We start from the raw sequence: 14,918 nt of genomic DNA on the forward strand, positions 1-14,918 counted from the left end.
TCTGTTAAAGAAGCGGAAAAAAATACGAGGTGCACTCGAAAACTCTCTACGCAGAACTTGCAAAAAGGCCCCATTAAAAAGTAAAGAAAACTTGGGTATGAATGATGACCGTGAGTAGAGGCTTTGTTGTCCAATCGAAAGAAACAGGGCTAAATAAGAGCTAATTCGAGCCAATTATTAATGATTGAATAAATCTCTCGCATCAAGAACAGCGAATTGGCTCTTATACACACGGAAATACGAATACACGAAATAAATTATACGAAATACATTTTTCACTTTTTCATTACATAAAGTGAAACACACCGCGATTCAAAATTCGAGACAACCAATCAGCATCGCGGAAAAGAGGCATCGCCTCAATTCTTCGATACAAATATAATTCACTCAGTTAACGTGCCATTTTTAGGGAGACTTTTCGAAATTAAATTTGACTATAAACAGTTGCCCTTCTACTATGCAAAGTGCCGATTTTGCTATACGAAAATGTGTTATTTGTGGAAAATATCACAATTAAATAAGCATTTTGATACATGCTCGATACGAAATCGAATGTAAATGAACATTCAAGTAAAGATTCTATATAATCTTAGAACAAATATTAAATTCAATGTTTCATATCATGAAACATATATGTAGGGAGAGTTCGGCAGACTTGACCATAAAGAAGAGTTGGATCACTTCAAATATCTCGTTCAAGTTTTACGCCATGCACGCAATTGTTAAATTGCTGTATTATATTATATTATATTATATTATATTATATTATATTATATTATATTATATTACTAAATTATTATGTATTATTTTATATTATATATTATATTATATTGTTGTATTATATAAATACAACCGCTAAGAAGCGCGATTCCGAAAAGCACGCGCCGAAAATGTAACCGTTCGTGGGATAAACATTGTCAGACGATATGACGGAAGACACGTCGCAAGTATATTTTATAATAAAAAATTTTAGTATTTATTTTTATAATAAACAAATAAGTTTAATTTATTTGTCGAAATAAAATTTAATAATAAAAGAACAAAACAGAATTTTTATTGTACTATTTTATTTAAAATGAAATTGTTCACACTGAGAAAAATTTGATATAGATTACTAAATATTAAAAATGATTAAAATCGTAAGTTACTATATTTTTTATATATTTATCATCAATAATTATATTAAGTGTGAATGAAAATCATTTCACTACAATTTGCAGTTTGTTAACTAAATTTATTTAATTTTTAATTCTATATAACATTACCGTATGAATACAGTATAGTAATAACTTTACTCTAATATGTAGAATGTTTTAATAAAATTCTTATTAAACCATTTAAAAACAAATGCCAAGCATCTTTTTCTCAGTGCATATACAATAACTTACCCTACTCTCGAAAAATATAGGTATGTAGGAAAATTGTCATTATAAGAACAAGATTTTTCAAGATAAAATCAAGAAAAAGCGGACTCAAGACAATATTGTTCGTATCAAAAATCGGGGCAAGACAAGACAAGAAGTTAAAATTCGAGATTTTTCAAGAACAAAACGAGATTACAAAAAATATTGAATTGTCTTGTCTTGCGGAAGCACTAATTACACAACGCTACGTTCCTAATTTTTAAACTGCACTTGAGAAGGGCTCAAACCTCGAGCCGAACGCACATTATTTATATTTTTGCCAGTTTGTCGAGAATAAAGAAAAAATTTTGATTTTTTAATGCTGGAGGAGAAAGTTATTTTTTTATATATTACATAATGTCATTATCTATTGAATACTAAGAACCCCACTGCAGGAAGGAACGAATCCCGGATCTTCCGGATTGTCCCCCGACAACGATCATTTCGGCAGTGAAACAACAACGACAATCACCGTTCTTCATAAATGCAAATTGTGCAATTTTTCAATATAATTCGCGGGAGGAAATATTCTTCCATTATTAGGAGAGATGCATCTTTTTCTCCCGTAATGCAGATAATATATGTCCATTATCAAGATATATATCTGCTTGTTAAAAAAATAAACACAAACATAGAATAATTCTAAAAAAAAAGTGGCTACAAAAGAATATATTTAATAATTGATTTTCCGGCAAAATTTACAATGCCGGAAATGGTTTTTATAAACATAAAATAAAAGTTAAAAAATAAAGTATAGGGTTTGTAATCGTATTCTTTGACGAAGACAAAATATAATTTTTCATTTTTTTAAATATCTTTTTTTTTTCTTTTAAACCTATTTTTCTTTTTTATTTTTTTCTACTTTCCATCCTTCTTTATTTTAAAAAGAATTATTATATCCATGTTTACTTTATTACTGCCTTTTCCGTCAGTCATATGAAATTATCATTGGTAGCGTCAATGGGAAAATATTTATTGAAAAGGATAAGATCTTTCTTGTAACATATTAAATCTTGCGACTAGATTTTTATAGTTGTCATCGCCGAGTCATGCCAAAACCACTGCTTTCAGGAATCCGAGTCAAATTGATTAAATAAAATCTGAGATTAATTCTGGTTCTGCAACGGGGACCTCTAATTTTCAATGGAAATATTACCAAATCGACGAGAAACAATTCCCGTCGATAAGGATAAAATCATATATACATATATCATTACCCATTGAATACTAAAAACCCCAGCACTGCAGGAAGGAACGAATCCCAGATCTTTCGGATTGTCTCTCGACAGCGGTCATTTCGGCAGTAAAACAACGACAATCACCATTCTTCATGAATGCAAATTATGCAATTTTTCAATATATATTCGCGAGAAGAAATATTCTTCCATTATTAGAAGAGATACATCGTTTTCTCCCGTAATAAAGATATTTATCTATTATCAAGATATACATCTATCTTATTGTTAAAAAAATAAATACAAACACGGATAGAATAATTCTTAAGAAAAAATAGCTACAAAAAATATATTTAATAAAACGATTTAATAATTGAGAATTTCCATACAAGAGAAATGTAAATCGACTTACATCTCTATTTTCTTTTGTTGCAAAAAAGAAGATCAGTAAACCTTATTCTGGAGGCACTGGTGCCCCATGTCTTATAATCTCTCTTAACCAGTACGTAATTAAATTCGTGTCATGCTTTTCTGTGATCATTTGAAATACTGGTTGAATACCATTTTCACCTTTCACAATAATTTGATATAAAAATGTTTTTTTTTTGCCATTTATTTTCTCAATTGTTTTTACTAATTTTCCTGTTGCATCAATTTCAATTGTTCTGAATTTCTTTATTAAAGATTTGTACAATTCCATTTGCATGGGGGACCAATAGAAACAATAAAAATTATCTTTTGAAATTTCTTTTATGTATCCTGTGTATTGTCTTTTATATTTTTATTCAGTTAAGGAATTAATGGGATCAAGGTTTCTATTGATCCCTAACTCGCACATGACGGCTTCTTCTTTTATTTTTCTTAAAGTTGTTGTATAGCATACGGTGGTTCAGGATCATCATACGATAAATCCTTTACAGCATCATTTCGCCATTGTCTTGGCTTTATAATTAAAAGTCCAATCTCTGTACGAGTTTTTCCTTTTATTGCTCGTTTTTTGTCATGGGGTATTCCAGAAGTATCAATTGTGTGTACTCTTAACACGATACCAGTGCCAGGAGTCGGTTCATATAAACAATGAGCTTTAAATTAAGCTCCACATTCGTTACATAAACCATATATTTTTAAATATGTTTTTGCTTCTAGAGATTTAAAAATTTTACCATATTTAAATGTGTATGCACATGGAAGTTTATTTTTTGAAAAACAAGCTTTACGACGAGCCAAGGCTCTGCGTCCACTCCGCACTCGTGTCCAATTCTCAACTTCCCGCACTTGTTTATACACAAATAACTATAATTAATATTCCAGTAGAGGAAAAAAAAAGAGAAGAAATGGATAATATTAATATTTCCAACGAAAGTAATTCAAGTAGTCAAGAATTCCTACCATTCGATTTAACAGAAAATGTTAATAATAAACTGCCGAAATTGTTGTTTGATTTGACATTATCCGAAGAGCAATGGAAATCCATTTTTCCTGTATCAAAAGTATATAAAGAAAAAGGAACCAAAGAAAAAACTTATAAAGTACTTAATGCCGGCTGGACTGATGTCATTTCCAAAGCTTGTTTTTCAAAAAATAAACTTCCATGTGCATTGTGCATACACATTTAAATATGGTAAAATTTTTAAATCTCTAGAAGCAGAAACATATTTAAAAATTTTATTTAATTTATAAATTGTCTAATTTAATTCTTTATTTAATTTTATTTTGATACAAACATAAAAGAAATAAAGTCATATACAGAAATGTATCTAAAATTAAATCTTTTTACAGGAAACTTGGATGATTTAAGTAATTTTGAAAATGCATGTCCATTATGCAAAAAACAATGGGAGTGGTATAATGGAGAAGATGGAGAACATCAACACCGTATATGCTCGTTACCGTGCGGGCATATGTTTGGTTACATTTGTATACGAAAGTGGTTAAACCAATGCAACAAATGCTCACAATGCCTGGCAAAAGCAACCATAAACGACATTAAAATATTATTTTCAGAAAAAAAAGGCCGGTGTGTTGCAATCGATAATATGGATGCATGCTACTATTTAAAAGATCCGTTCGCTGTTTTAGAACACCAAAAACACATGTTAGAAAAAGAATTAAAAAAAGCTAAGTTAAAGAAAGCTAATTCTTGTGAAAAACATAAAAAAAAGTACTTTCAAATTAATTTTTTTATTAATTGTAATAATATTGGTTTTGTTGATAATTGCTGTTACTGTTGCTGGTTTATCGGTGTAAATTCTTTTATTCTGTTAATAATAAAAAAAATCGTTGTAATATACTATAGTAATATCAAGAGACACTAATACATTTTACAGGCAATTTGTTAAACTAAAATAAATCAATGAATACAGATATAATTAATTTTATTGAAACAATTATTTATTCACATCATTCATTCTTCTAACCAAGACAATCCTTACCTTATTTTTTAGCTCTAATTGTAAGCATTTTATATTTTGCATTTGGAAGATGTAGCTATTTTCGAAAAGATAATCCTAATTTGCAAGTTTAATAGTTTATTTATGTAACTAATTATTTTTCTAACACAAAAATTGTTTTTGGGAGTTACTTCACGCATCATTTATAGCCAGAATACACAGTTTAGAACATTTTATATTTTGCGTTCAGGATATACAGCTTTTTAAAAGCTGTATTTTACCTGTTTAATTGTTTATTTATGTAACTAATTTTCCTAACACAAATATGGATTTTGGAAATTATTTTTTGTGACATTTTTTTATCAAAGTAAAAAATTTTTAACGGTTCTTATTTTGCGTTTGGAAGATATAACTATTTTCGAGTAAAAAAACCTGCAAAATAGGTTTGTCTATTCGAAAATAAGCTATATCTCCAAACGCAAAATAAGAATCGTTTGAAATTTTGAATTCTGACAATAAATGTTGCGAGAAATAATATCCGATAACAACGGTTGTGTTAGAGAAACGATTAGTTACGTAAATAAACAATTAAACCTGCAAAATAAGTTCGTCTACTCGAAAATAAGCTATATCTTATTTATAAGTATTTTTTATAATAATTCTTATTGTTAAGTATATTTATTATTATGTTTACAAATTTTGAAACATAAAATTTTAGCTGACTTTTGTGAGCTATCTCATTTTGAAACCCGGGGCCCTTACACCACTTATTCGGCCCTGGTCGGCCGCTATTGCTGGCCGCTAGTTTCAGCTTCATTAAAGTTAATACCTTATAAATTTAATTAGCAGCAAAAAGTGCGTTAAAAAAGCTCGCCAAAACCGTTTTCAATTTTCGTAGCTTGACTCTCAGTTTCTTCGAGCAGTGCCTTTGAGCGAACCTTCAGTGCCTTTAAGCAGTGAACAAACATCAGCAAGATAGCGGCCGCCATAAATAACGACGATCATGATTCTCCGTATGGATTATGAAACAGTACGTAACCAAGATTAAGATCTCACGGAACACGCTATTTATAATAGCAAATGGTGCTGAGATCATTATGGATTTGGAGAAACTTCTACTTAAAGTAGTTCGGCGCGACAAGCGCACGAAGATCTCCAAGACTGTGCAGTTGAAATATTCCTCACACAGCATTCAAGTATGGAAGGATTACAATGGTCTACTGCTTAAAGCATATCCTCAGGATGCTAAAAAGCTATTTCAGAGTTGGGGCACTGTAAACTGAAGCCAAATGCAATATCAAAAATAAAACAGAAAGATGTAAGAAATGTCTTACATTCTTGCGATAACCTCCAAAAAAAGAAAAACGCTTTTTTACATGGACTTGACGGAAGAAGCCCATAAAGACGTTGATACAAGCGCCAATGACGACTCTGATCTTGATATTTAAATAATATTTATATTGTAATTGCTTTTTGTAATAAATTTTTTTTTAAAGTGACAAATAATATAATTTGTTTCTATTTTTTCCCCAAAAACTACTGTTGCTATAGGATGTAAATATCATTAAATAAAAAAAAATTTTTTTTTTTTTACACTTTTTGCAATATATTAAAATAGTTTCATTTACTGCAAAAATTTATAAGTTTTAGAAAAAAAACGAAACAAATTTTATAGCATGCTTTTATTTTAGTAATTTGACAGTCAATATTAAGAAGTTATTTTAATATCCTCAAAACGGAGTTTTCCTGATTTACATCCCTCTTGTATGAAAGCTCTCAATTGATTCTAAACTAACAAAATTTACAAGACTTAAAGTGGATGTTTTTTTTATCAGAAACCAATAATTAAAAAATAAAATATACCCGTTTGTAACCACATTCTTTATTAAAGATAAACGTATTTTTTATTTCTTTAAATATCTTTACTTTTTTCTTTTTTTTCTTTTAAACTTTCTTTCTATTTTCCGTCTTTCTTTATTCTAAAAAGAATTATTATTTATTATATCCATGTTTACTTTACTATTACGGTCTTTTCATCAATGAGATAAAACTACTATTGATAGCATCAATGGGAGAATATTTATCGAAAAGAATATGATCTATTCTTATGAAAGAAAAGTACATATGAAAACTCGTGACTCGACTTTTATAGCTGTCGTCGCCGAATCATGCCGAAACCACTGCTTTCAAGAATCCGAGTTTAAATTCAATAAAACCTGGGATTAATTCTGGCTCTGCAACGAGGACCTCTAATTTTCAACGGGAATATATATCTTATACCAGTTTTGTTGTGCCGCACGAGGATCAGGTCGGTCGTAACGGCACTGGGGTCCGTCAATCCGCGAGGAAAGGACAACACTCCAGATTTATTTTTAATACTTTTCAATAAAGACACTTTAATGGATATACTTGTTTTACAGGGTTACTTCAAATACCCTGACTTGCGGGTAGGTCGCGAGTAATACACGCACGGACTCGCCAGCCCGAGCCGCCCGAGCAGCCAAGCACAGCGGCCAACAACCGAGAAAGCTGACACCATGCGAAGCGCTGCGTTAATTGTAAGTCCGATCCAATTTGAAATTGCGAGCGCCGAAAATAAAATTCGCAAGCGACATTCGCGAGTGCCGAAAATAAAATCACGAGCGCCGAATAAAATAAATGTCGGACGGCGAACTGTACCGATATCGGATATACGCCCGCGGACATGGACCAACAAATCAAAATAAAAGATGAGCGAAAGTTCGCAAAGTACAAGCTCTAAGCCTGAGACAACCCGCATCTAAAGAGATGATCGCAAAAGCGGGTGCAAGCTATGAAGCTCACATTCTTTATACTGAGTAGTCTGAATACCAAGTATTAAAGATGATATATTTTTGGGATAAATTTGTATCAATATCATTAAATAGTAATAATTACACATATTTTAATTAATATTTCGATATATTTCATGTTCTGTCATATAAAACCAGAGAAATTAAAACATTAAGAGTCACATTTTCTGCATCGAATGGTCTGAATGCCAAGTACTAAAAAACGGTATATTTCTAGGATAAATTTCCACTAATATTACTGAACAACAATAGTTATATATATTAGATGCTATATCTTGACATATTTTATATTTTATTACATATAAATCAGTTATACTTAAATATTCAGAGTCACATCTTTTGTGTCGAGTGGTCCGACAGTCAACTGTTGAAATATGGTCATATTTTGGGGCGAATTTGCATTAACATTGTTAAACAGCAACTTTTATATAAATTTTTTATATAAATTAACGTTTCGACACATTTTATATTCTATTACTTAAAAATCAGCGAATCTCAGACATTAAGAGTTACATTTTGACCCCCTGACCCCATAGATGCGGAGAACCTCCCATTTCTATCAGGAAAAGACATAGGGCTCTACCAGGAAAAAGACGACGATGAGAATCCAGACAGACCAAAGGCAAGGAAAAGACCCCGTCATATGCCTCAACCTACTCAAAAGATAATGGAACAACCAAAAAAAACCACACGACAGGATGACATACTAACTCTCCTCCGTGAAATAAAAGACATAATGACTGATCCATCCATAAGAGTAATAAAACTAGAAAAAAAATAGGAAAAAACAGGAAAACAGATAGAAAAGCAGGCCAAAACACAAGCCAAAAAAAACCATAAAACAACCCAAAAAAAACCTGTGAAAGAATCTTGACAAACCTTCAAGACTGTCAAAACAAGATTAGAGTAGCGGAAACAAGAATACAAAGACTCCAACAAGCAAGGAGGAATCAAGCTCTACAAGCGATACCAACTATGAAGGAGGCTCACACGGCAACACCCCACGTGATAGAAGCTCAACCGACTAAACATAAGAGCAGGAGTATAGCAATTGACTGAACCAAGATTGGCTGACCTATCGAACTAGGCCGCAATTGAATATTTATTCATTAATGTACTCAAGTGCACATTATGTGGCAAAGAATTTAACAACCACGAAGATTGCAGTTGGCACGCAAGGGAAGAACATCCAGTGATAATGTAGATCATGCTGCATCTCCAATTACCAAAAAGGAAGCGCTAAAAATTTTGATTGAGGCGCTCGAGGCAGAGCCTAAAAAGAAATTGCAAATTTCGAAAATATACGATTATGCTGAAGAGAATTATCCCAGATTTAGTAGAAAAATTAAATGGAAAGACAGACTAAGAGAACTTTCAGATAAAGATAACAAACATTTATTTAAATTAGGAAGAAGAGGACCAGGACGAGGTCGATATTGGATATTACAAGATGAGTACATTCAAAAAATGTTCACTTTCTAATACGTTATGATATATTGTTATCAAAACTACTTTATCTCTATTACGATGTTCCGCGCGAAAATTAGATAAGATAAAATATTCAAATCGAACATTTAAAACCCAATCGATAGTTGGAAAAGCCCAACATTACTATTTGTCAAAATTTATTTTAAATAATAACAGTAGGCATCGAGTACCCTGCAAATAGATCCAACATCGGATATCTAAAGTTAAGATGGAAAGCGCATTGTGTGCGACAATCAAAATTCCAAACATGTAAAAGCAACGCATATTACCACAAGAAGTCTTTGACTCAGTTACACTCGTTGAAAGTAGTTCTAGTTAGGGCACGGAATTAAGCTATCCGACAGCCGAAATTAATTATTTTACGACACGATCGAGCATGTGCCTTTACAGAATTGCCGTATGAAAGTGGATATGCTTATGGAGAGCATTGACTGGTTGGGATTGGTCGGGATCTTATTTTATACTAAATAAACCTTAGAATATTATTGAAGGATGTACGATATTATTTTAAATAATCTCTTGATGATTTAATTGTTAAAAGAGTGACAATTCAATGTTAACTTTTCGTTTTCTTGTATGTGCCGTTGTGCGGCCATTTTGAGATCGCTGACGTGGCAAATTTCCTCCTTGTGTGGAAGTGAACTTTATGATTTAATGGCCATGAGTGCTTGTTTTTATGCTCATTATACTAAATGGCTGACTTTCGCGTCGGTAATGGGCGTTACGATTATGGTGGATGAAGAAACTAGCATTCAACACAAGCATAGAAAAAACAAAACGTGAAAACACCATGATTAAGCTGCATTAAGTGCTTCATTACGATATCGGCCCTTAGCGTGAGGCTTCGCGCGTGTGTGAGGATCGGCACCGTCGGGCCGTTGTCCTGCCGGGCTCATGTCGCACGTCATCCGCGAACATTGTTGCACCGGGTTTGGTAAACTAATCCGTCGCATATATGGAGATCGATGAAAATCGATCGATTTATAAAAACAAGGATATATAGAGTGTATTAAGAGGGATAAGGCCAATGAACTAGAATATGAAAAGAGTTTGAACAGAAAACATAATGTATGTATATAAATTTTTCTTGTATTTGCTATGGTTCAGTAAAACACCGGTGGGTGCTGGGACTGTCACTTTGGGGTGACCGGCCGGATTAAGAAAAATGGTTTGCATTAATTCAATGCAGGCATTTTGGCCAGAAAAAATTCTACAGAGCACGAAAAAGGCGATAGAGACGCGTATTGTAATTTATACGTAGTCCGCACCTCGGTACTATTTTATAAAACAAACCAGTCGATGTGTCGATGTGTTACCATATTCTGGAAAGGACTAACGATACACATACAGTAGAGCTTCCTTAAATTGACCCTCTGTAATGTTTGTATTCCGCCCCTCTTATCGTCAAATTTTCAAACTTTAACGTTGTGAGAATAACACACATCATCGTTGGAGCTTTCTCGTGAAATCCGCTCATCGTTCAAAAATGAATATATTATGTATAATTTGTGGAGAATTACTAACATCATCAAATGTGGCTGTCCGCACACCGTGTGAACACATATATCACAGTGCATGCTTAAATAGTTGGTTAAAAACGTAATATTTGATACTATTAAACATTACTGCATTCTCTTGTATGTGTTTAGTTTGATCTATGAAATTGTTGCAGATCAAAAACCTGCCCACAGTGTCGGGTCAGGACCACAGAAGAACCCACCAAATATACTTTAATTTTCCAAGCGGCGCTATCGGAGAAAAAGTACAATTAGTGACGCGCATGAATGGATTAACGAGATTCCCACTGTCCCTATCTACTATCTAGCGAAACCACTGCCAAAGAAACGGGCTTGGAAAAATTAACGGGGAAAGAAGACCCTGTTGAGCTTGACTCTAGTCTGGCACTGAGCGCTGGGACTGTTCCCTTTTGAAGATAGAGTCCGCATTGATGATGTAAAACAAATGTTAACGTATTTTTAATGTAAAGTATAGTTGTATAAAGTAAAGTATAAGTACTGTTATGAGCGTACAACGTTATAATGATTAGTTAATGTATACTTGGCAACACCGAGTTGCCTTCAATAGGTAATCCGAACTTAGCAACTAAAGTCGAATCTGAATTCCACCGAAAAACCTGACGATTGCATCGGACAATCGATCGACACCGGAACCAGGAGCGTTCAACTCCAAGACGACCAAAATCGCTGAGGCGAAGGTCAGCGCAAAGCGCTGACAACTCGGGAGCCCCCGAGTTAGCAACAGGATGTCGGTTCCGACATTATAAATACCGCCGAATTGTAAGATCGGGCGAACAGTCGCTAATCAACATCTAAGCGTATACATGCATCTCATAATTTACCGTCACAATAACTATAAATCGTTATAATCGTTAAGCGACTCAAGTGTAACGCGAATATCGGGACTTAATAGTAATTGGGACAATTGTTAACTTGACACAAAAAATATATTTCAATTAGTTCATTTACACAGTGCGACGAGTTAATTCACAGACAAAATTCCCTTCAAATTGTATGTTGAGATTCTCCAGTTTATAGCAAATCTTAACCGTTCAACCGGACAAAACGAGAATCAAGCGCGCACCTTTCCTAAAATATTTCCGGGAACTTTATGGTGTGGACAAGGGACCATGGCACCTGAGTACAAAAAATTAGGCTCACTCGAGGACTTAGATGCTTGTTGCCGCGAACATGACAACTGCCCAGAATCGATAGCGCCGAAAAAATACGACGTAACTGGGAAGATATACAATAATCAAAGCTATACTATGTCGCTTATATATAATTAGTACTATATAATTAGTACAGTATTTTAATTGCGATTAAAAAATTCATGTAACTTTTTCAAGCTGCTCGCAAGAGAAGCAAACAAATTTCAATAAAAAATACAATAATGTGTATTTTAAAAGAAAATGTAGCACACACACACTTACAGATAAAAAATCACTTTTTGTAAATTCTTACAGTTAGCGAAAGCATTAATACCCTGAATTGTTATGTCTCCAACTGTGCTTATGATCAACGGTGTACGAATTACTTCCAAGTCACGACACGAATTTCCTAACTCTATCAGAATTGCATCGTTCATATCTCCCAATTCAATTTCCCGTATTTGTGGATTGTTTTGCAGTGTTTTGCAAATATGTTCTGTAGAAATTTCCAACTCCGCAAAATTGATGCATTCCAAATTATTTAGCCTCTCGAGATACAAAAATTCGCAATTTAATTCACTTAGATCCAATACTAAGAAAAATTTGCATTAGTTGTTATGCAATTTACCCGTAATCTTGACAATTATATACATATACTATATGCATATACCTTTCAAATTTTTGCATGTCCAGGAAATTCCAAAGGACAGTAGGGCGGGATTTAACTGTCCTATGTGGTATTTCCTTAGGCATAAATGCGTTAAACGCCTGCCGCAATTATCAAGAAAGTTTACGAAATCATTAACATCAAAGTAGCTTCTTGTAAGATCAAATTGTTGCAAATATTTACATCTAGGTGTAAAATAACAAAATATATCGCACATATTTTCTTTAGATTTATATCGCATGTTCAAACGTGTAGAGTTCAGGGTCCTGTGTTAAATTTTTGAAGCGTTTATTTACGTTACTCATGAAACGCATCTACATGTATATTTTTACCTGGGCGATACTGTGAAATACATATACCCGACCGCTTTCGTTAAAGAGATTTACTTCGGTTACCCGACGGGTCTCCGACCCGGAATTCCGGAATCCTGTGCCGACCCTGAGCACCAACTCCCGGTTACGGAACAACAATACTTGAGAAAGAAATTAATTTTACATTTTACAAATAAAAGCATTGAAATTTCTGAATAAAATAATATGTAAAACTTACATTTTTTTTTTGTAAAAAGTTTTAAATTTTAACTAGAAAAGGTTGTGTTATAATAAATATCTTATTAATAATAAATAATAAGAAAAACACACGTCACAGAAGACAGCGGTCTCACCGTTATGCATTGTCGTTACGTGCGAAAAAAATTTAACTCAGAACCTTTAAATAGCCAGTTAACGTAATATGCGTTCGATTGGCACTCCGTTTTATGTATTTTACCAGATTAATAATAGAAAGATATCAATTTTAGAGATATCGATTATTTATCCGATTTCCGATCAAAAGAGGACGGTTCCCAGGCCGCAGAAAAGGACGAGCAAAAAATTACACCCGGAGCCGAAAATTTTAACATATTTAACGGTAAAATCGAGAAAAGCAATTGGCATAAGTTATATTATCGAAAAAAATATGAATATAAAAAATATTGAGTTGCAGAATGGTTATCGCATTAAATTTTTAGATCTCAAGATCAAAATATAAGACTGGAGATTAAGACCTTCCTCTTCCACTTAGAATACGAAAGAAGTTGTGAAAAGCTTGCGCGAGAGGAGAAGGGGAGTTCACTTATGTATAAACAGGCGCGAAAATCGTCGTAAAGTAGTTTTTTCTTGAGCGCATCAGTTTATTTGCCGACAGCTCATTTGCTTAAGCAAAATCATACTCAAACTATTTTCGATCAAAACTCTGGCTTTTACTTATTCCAAGCCTATTAACCTTGTTAAATTCTTGTATTAATTGAGAATTAATTCACCTTTATTAAATCAAAACAACAATTGTAAGTCGACCGCGATTATCGACGTGGAACCACAGATAGTGACCCACCCGGATCACATTAGCGAGGTGAGCGCAAAAAGCGGTTGATAATGTTATACATATAAGAAATAGAGTGACACCATTCAAATCTGGACCTATTACCTTCTAATCTAATTTTAGGTGAATCCGCCAAAATGAAAGCATTGGCGATAATGACGGTCGCCGTTACATATTCTACAAAGGTAAGTTCTATTTCATTTCATCAATTATACATCTACACCGAAACAATACCATGGCACTTACAATAACACAAAAAAGAATTTTATGGCGGCATTATTTAGAAAACCCATCTGGCCTTCTTGATTCTGAAAAAGTAAATAATACAGCACAGGAAAGCGGTTTAGACAGAGCAATCGTAATAAGATGGATGAATAAAAAACATTTCCAAGAGAATAATGAAAAAAAAAAATTTGGTGCGACCAGACTCTAAGGAGCGTCAGCAAAGCGCTCTCGAGGGTGAGCAGCGACTTGTACCTAAGCGACTGTTTGATAGGACTGACGGAGGTGCCACGAGTGCCGCCAAAGCCGCGGAAAAGATTTTAGCTTCGTATAAAATTAAATTCTACAACTTGATATTACAGACGGCTTTACCCGATAAAAACAGTCACGTCACATCCACGTCGAATCCACGTAGCAATAACGTGGATCCACGTACTGTTTTTATCGGGTAGAATCACCTTAACATACATTATTCGGCGCACAGTAGAATGTCGTGTTCATATTGTCTAATGGATGTAACATATCCAGGCCACAATTCCAATTTGTGTTGATTTACACAAACTTTATTTCTAGCGTCATAATAGTCACGGCCCACCAATTGCAATTTCAAATATTCCAAGCACTTTCTCATTATTATGTTAAAAATGACATTATAGTACGGATCATCCGGCGTCATATTTCCAACTAAACATATAATAATCTTGATAGGTGCATT

At 33.3% G+C, this 14,918-nt stretch overlaps 1 pseudogene; it reads right to left on the bottom strand.

Moving 5' to 3' along the window:
- Positions 1-14,673, bottom strand: part of LOC139825022 (uncharacterized) — a 28,992-nt pseudogene extending 14,319 nt beyond the window's left edge.
- Positions 14,674-14,918: the final 245 nt, after the last annotated feature.

Source organism: Temnothorax longispinosus, unplaced genomic scaffold (genome assembly GCF_030848805.1).
Source record: "Temnothorax longispinosus isolate EJ_2023e unplaced genomic scaffold, Tlon_JGU_v1 HiC_scaffold_78, whole genome shotgun sequence".
Classification (NCBI taxonomy): Eukaryota; Metazoa; Arthropoda; class Insecta; order Hymenoptera; family Formicidae; genus Temnothorax; species Temnothorax longispinosus.